Consider the following 7,069-nt stretch of genomic DNA (forward strand, 5'->3'; position numbering starts at 1 on the left):
TGGCTAGGGCTGAAAATGGAGCTCCTCTCACCAAGGTATGACCTAAATACTTGGCACTTCTCTTTCCATTTTCATTTTAGTAGATCCCTTGAGCTTGGGCTAACCTAGGGTTCCAATTGGGACTCAAGGTGAAGCTCGACCCTTATGGGAGCTCAAATGGTGCTGACCGAACCCTAGAAGAGGTTGCTTTAAGCTGCATTGCAACCATTATAGCTGAACCTTTGGTTCTAAGCTATGGAACCCTATCTTTGAGACCAAATCGTTGTGAGATCTTGGATCTATGAGGTAAGCCTAGGTTCTAGTGACCTTAAGGAGACCTAGACACCCTCTCCATGTCCCTAAGTCCAAGGGGTACCCCAAGCTTCAAGTTGGAGGAGAAGCCCTTTGAAATCTCAAAAAATATTTTCGACGGACGCACGATCGGATCCACCAATCGTGGTACTTTCCGTCAGTCAGCTTAGTGTAATCCCTGTGATTTGACCTGAACGGATGAAGGAACGGATTCAATTTGTTGCATCTGCCCGTGGGTCAATTCGCTCTCGGGTATGTCTCAGGGATCAAACGGATGCAGGGGCTGATTGAGATGGCGCATCCGCTCATGGATCCGCTCACTCTCGAGTGTGTCTCAGAAATCGAACGGATGCACGAACTGATCCAAGTAAGAAGTTCCGTCCGTGGATCCGCTCCTTGTATTCTTTTGAAGGACGGACTCACCCTGCTGCTTCCATCCGTGAGTTCGCTCGTGCTGTCTTAGTTGAAACTTGATTTTAACCTTGGGGGAGCCTAGCATTGGACCCTTCTATACATGTTTTAATGATTGCTTTTGTATTCTTAGGCTACCCAACTCGATGGATAGCTGGTGCACCGGTGAGATTCATGTCAACCACCCCGGGTGACACCCGAGTTAGGTGAGTGGGTTTTGGGTGACTTTGTTGGATTTGAATATATAAAATAAGCAATCTTAAGCATGCTATTATATAATTATAAGCATTGTGCGGATTGCATTATTATTCAAATGTGAACGGTTATGAATGTGATATTATTCTCACCATTGGGTGACGGTGCCGGGTGTGCCGGTATCGGAACCCTAATTTATATAATTATGAAAACTGTCATATGTCATCCAGATCTATATGTGTCGTGCCGTGCTGGTACCCGGGTACTAGATGTAATGGGACGTTGATGCACCCGGAATACCTCTCGGGACAATAGGGCTTTTATGTAGTATATCTGTGGCTAGGATGCTTGTTCCCTTATGCTATGACCCTTGCCAATAGGGGTTTATGTGTTGGATAGTCTGAGCACATGTTGCCTGTGGAGGTGGGAGAGGCTAGGTCAGGGGTAGTGATGGCTATCGAGGTCTGCCACTGGGTAACCGGATGGTTTCTACCGGCGTAGGCTCCCGTGTGAAAATTGAGGTTTCACTGGGGCGATAAGTTAAGTGACCCTCAGTGTCTCCTGAGTTATCACAGTAGCATATACTTGACCGATAGAATTTGTATGTTAGGTGGAAAATGAATCTAACATTAGCATGTATCATTCTGCTTGAAATTGCTTGTGTGTATGTATGTGCATTCCCCTTTGTTCCCTCACTAACTGGTGTAACTAACCCCATTGCGCAACCCCTTTTTAGTTGATATGCAGGTAAACTCTTGATGAGCACCGTTGGATGCGAATCAAGTGGAGCCGGTGGCTGTGACTTGGATGTAGATGTACACCCAAGAATGGTGTCCTAGTGGCAATTATTTATTATTTAATTTCTGTACTCATCCACAATCATGTATAAACTTTATGTTTAATTATAAGGAGAGGAATGAATGGTTACAAATATTGAGATTGTACTATGTGTTATCCTTAGAGAACCGATGCTCTATAATTTCACATGATTTGATTTAAATTTTGCTTCCGCTAACTCTGTAATTGGAACGATTTATTCCATTTGGTACATTCCTTGCTGTCATCATGATTGATGATAGGGTGGATTGTGGCTCGGGACATTGTATCTGTGATCCTGGTAGGTATTGGGATGAGACAGGTTGTCCCAGTCACCCCCTATTTAATGTAAAATATCTTCATCGGGATGGGGGCATGACAAAAAGTCTTCAAGATAGCTATGTCACTAAGTAGGTCCACTACATAAGCATGATCATTAATTTTCTATAGGATCTTATAAGGTGCATACTTCTTAAGCTTCAACTTGTTGTAAGTATTGGAGGTATGGCAATGGTGTTGTTATTGTTATCAACACTGTCGGAATCAACACACTCACATAATGGCAATACAATCAAGTTGGCAGAGTTACTAAAGCTTCTGAACATGTGTGAAAATGTATTGATGGTGTTTGGCTTATGTTTAATGCATTAAATATAAAGGATTAATGTACATAGGTTGCATTAGTGATAGAGTAACGCTCCACAGTCTTACTTCTGTTTGTCACACAACCCAATGACAAATGCTCTCCACTCCTCTTTATTTCTCCTCTCTCCTCGTTTATGACCTATCTTTCTCTCTTCCCAACATGTACCTTCTCCCCTTGAACTTAACTATGTTTACTTTTCCACTTCCCTAGATTGGATTTAGCATATCCCTAGTCCTGATAGTATATAGTTGGGGTACCCTCCTGACTCCATCTCTTTGATGCCATTCCTCCTTCTTCCGCCTCTGCTTCATCTGGTGTTTCACCTTCTTCTTCTCGTTTGGCTTCTCTAGTGTTTGGCAAACTCTCTTGCCATGTTGGTGGTCTCTATGATGCTTTTCAGGTCCATTTTATGCTCTTCCACCTTTGTCGTCCCCTTTGGTGACGCTTTTTTTGGTTTTGGTTGCTCTCGAAGTATTGTTCTACTCTTTTTGCTCTGGAATAGAGCGTAGTGTGCCGCTCTCCTTACTTCTCTTGTTGAAGTCTTGAGCATTTCTTCTCTCTAACTTTTCTTTTGCTTTTGGGAAATTTACGTTTACCACCCATGTGGTTTCAAACAATTAAGTCTATCACCCCTAGAAATTCATCTATTTCATAAACCTCCCCTATATTTTAAAAGATTCTTACAAACGTACCCCTACCATTAGATGCGAACAATTAAGTGATGATGTCATCACCTAAATATTAACTAAATGCCCATAATACCCTTAATGAAGGTGCTTTTACATAAGGAAAATTTATGTCTACCACCCCTGTGTTTTCAAATAATTATGTCTGCCACCCCTAGAATTTTAAAAATTATGTCTATACCCCTGAGAGCTAACTCTGTTAGTTTTATTTTGAAAAGACATTTTACCCTTTCTTATTTGTTATTAATAAACTCACCCCACCCACCCTTGTTACCATTGCATACCTTGTTATCTGGGGCAACAAGGATTGGGGGTCGACAACCTTCCATTTTGCTACCGCCTCCTGCTCCAGTGACCACCTGCTACTCCGACAGAAGTGCTACTGTTACACCTCCATCCCAGAAAGGGATAAAATACAATAAAAGGGGTATAATTAGGATGACACGTGTCACCTCACACCGCCAGGATCTCGATGCAGTGGCTCGATTGGGGGTCGACAACCTTCCATTTTGCTACCGCCTCCTGCTCCAGTGACCACCTGCTGCTCCGGCAGAAGTGCAACTGTTACACCTCCATCCCAGAAAGGGATAAAATACAATAAAAGGGGTATAATTAGGATGACACGTGTCACCTCACACCGCCAGGATCTCAATGCAGTGGCTCGAATCCCAAGGTTTGAGCTCCCAAACCCGATTTCACTCGGGTTTTAGTCTGCAAAAACTTGGGGGAAGGGTCTTTAAACCACCTAGGGTCATAATACCCTAACCCAATCAAGGGATTGTTGGGTTCAAAGAGTAAATCAAACCAAATGATTCAAAACTAGGGTTTCTCCATCAAGAACCCTAGATCCAAGAAATAGATCCCAATAGAAGGTAAAGAGAGGTCTTAGAGGTGAGCTTCAAGCTCCCAAGAAGGTAGGATACCAAATCCAAAAGCATCCTTGGGTTCCAAATGGAACCCTAGGTAAAAAACCCCCAATTGAATGGTTCTTTCCCAAACCCAAAAGAAATAAAGAAGAGAGAGAGAGAGAGAGATAGATTTAAGGACCTACCTCAACTAAGACAAACACTCCTAGGGTATGTACATCAGAGTGCGGGAAGAAATACATTTACAATAAAAGTAAATGTAAATGCAAAAGAAAGGAAGCGTTTACAATAATAAAAGCATTCAAAAGTCTACGTGATAGACAAATAATATATTACATCCTTTCTCAAGAGGTTAATTAAAATTAAGAACAAACAGTAATTATTAGAGAGTTTATACCATATAATTGATGAAACTAAAAAGGAATAAAGAAATAAGTATCTCGATTCAAGTGCCCCATTGACACAGTCGTCAACATCTTATCAACATCATAGATATAAATCACCGATTGCACGTTAGCAACACCGAGCAAAACATATCCAAAAGAAAGAGTCACATAGATTTTCACCAAAACATCACCTGCAATGCATCTAAAAAGGTTGTGCAAAGAAGGGTAAGCTCCACTGAGCCCAGTGAGGGGATGGAAAACATACAAGCAATAACATATAGTCCATGATGCATGAATTATTAACCAGCTATCCACCTAGCAAGCATATCTAAGTCACTAGGTACTTGCTACTGCAACAACTCGAGAAACATCACAGATCACTTATCTTATCACCGTCGATGAAACCTCAATTGTTACAAAGGAGCTCGCGCCAGTAGAAGCCACTCGTCACCCAGAGGCAAACCCCGATAACCAATGATCTTACCTGACCTGGCCTCGTATCACTCCTCAAGCACCATAGGCAGCCTTGGTTACCCAACACCTAAACCCTTGTTGGTAAGGGTCGTAGCAAGGGGATCGAAAATCCTAACCATTCTATATGAACTATCATGTCGAGAGGTATTCTGGCACATGACATCCCATACCATCTTATACCGGGTACCAGCACAACACGGCGCATGACAGACCATATAATAGCACTAACTGTATGATGCAATATGATACTATCGTATCAAGAGGTATTCCGACACATGACGTCCCATACCATCTTGTACCGGGTACCAGCACGACACGGCGCATAACAGACCAATTATAAGCATGATGAAAACATTAACAAGCCACATCCATAACGTATACATTCGTAATTTTCACAAATATAGTTATAAAAATGCAAGAATGAGTATGCATGAGAAATGACATACAAGCATAACATAATGCAAAACACTCCCAAATTAAGTCAAATCCCAACCCTACTCACCTATTAGTTCTCGAATTCATTTATTAGGGTTCATTGTCAATCAACGTATGATAAGCCTCACTGTAAGAGTAATGGTGCTTAAAGAAGTGTAACAAAGTGAGTTAGGTGAGGTAAGAGGGGTCTCGAAGTCTAGGCTTAAAGGTAACACAATAGAGTTTAGGTGGACTCTTGAGTGGAGGCATAGTGCGTAGGTCCACCCCGGGCAAAATACTCTAAAACCCAAGACTGGACTCTGGGGTGGATTCTTGTTTGAGTCCACCACTGGGTCCAGCATGAACCAGCAAGCATGCGAAGTTACGGGGCGGACTCTGGTCTGGGTCCACTCCTAGGTCCAGCGCGAACCAGCAAGCATGCGGACTCACAGGGCGGACTCTGGTATGGGTCCACTCTTGGGTCCAGCGCAAACCAGCAAGAATGCGGACTTATAGGGCGGACTCTGGTCTGGGTCCACCTCTGGGTCCACCCTCTGCTAAATCCGAAAATCCCAAGGTTTGAGCTCCCAAACCCGATTTCACTCTGATTTTAGTCCGCAAGGACTTGGGGGAAGGGTCTTTAAACCACCTAGGATCATAATACCCTAACCCAATCAAGGGATTGTTGGGTTTAAAGAGTAAATCAAACCAAATGATTCAAAACTAGGGTTTCTCCATCAAGAACCCTAGATCCAAGAAATAGATCCCAATAGAAGGTAAAGAGAGGCCTTAGAGGTGAGCTTCAAGCTCCCAAGAAGGTAGGATACCAAATCCAAAAGCATTCTTGGGTTCCAAATGGAACCCTAGGTCAAAAACCCCCCAATTGAATGGTTCTTTCCCAAACCCAAAAGAAATAAAGAAGAGAGAGAGAGAGATAGATTTAAGGACCTACCTCAACCAAGACAAACACTCCTAGGGTAGGGCTACACAAGCCCTAGGGTTCTTCCAATTCCTTCATTCTCTTTTCTTCTTCCTTTCTTCTTCTTCTCCCTTTTCTTCTTTGTTTTTTCCTTTCTCTTTTTCCTTTCTTTTCCTTTCTCTCCTCACCTCCACGGTTTTGTTAGGTTAGAAGAGTTAGTGGCTAGTTAGTGGGTGCTTAGTGGTTTTAATGAGTGAATAGATGGATTAATACATGGCTTAGTGAATGGATAGATAAGACTAATCCACAAACCCCAAAAAGCTTATTTATCTTTAGTGGGTCCCTAAGATATTTGTAATAGGTGAGTGGATAGTTGAATTAATCCACATAACTCCAAAACCCTTATTTATCTCTAGTGGATCCTTAAGATATTTGAAGACCCCACACTAAAATACAAAAGAAGATGATGGGGCCCATGATACCTTATCCACAATAAATCATATGGTAGGTGTGGACTCACCACCGGGTCCAGTTCAAGGTCCAGTCCACCAGAAATAGGGTAAATCCAAGGTAATAAATTTTGGGCTTTGGCCCACCTTTCAAGGGTTACGAAGGGAGCACATACACATGATATTTAAAGATTAAATACTCACCTTCACGCGGTCACATCACCCATCACATCAAAATTTTGCCATTTTATTCCAGTTATCTCCTTGATTGTCACGACCCAAAGTCACAGATGTTGACCTTTGACAACGCCGCAACATCTACCAATGAAAGTTCAATGTGGTCCGAAGAATTAAGGTGTAGTTTGGGTGTGGGTATAATAGCTACGCTTGATTTTTGAGTTCTTAAGTGTTTGGATTTCAGCTGTGTTGAGCTGAGTAAGTACCTACGCCACAAGGTTGCAGTGAACAAAGCTTTAGTTAAGCTATACGATCTTGACCTACAACAAGATTAGAAGT

The sequence above is a fragment of the Telopea speciosissima genome, chromosome 9, assembly GCF_018873765.1.
Source record: "Telopea speciosissima isolate NSW1024214 ecotype Mountain lineage chromosome 9, Tspe_v1, whole genome shotgun sequence".
NCBI lineage: Eukaryota > Viridiplantae > Streptophyta > Magnoliopsida > Proteales > Proteaceae > Telopea > Telopea speciosissima.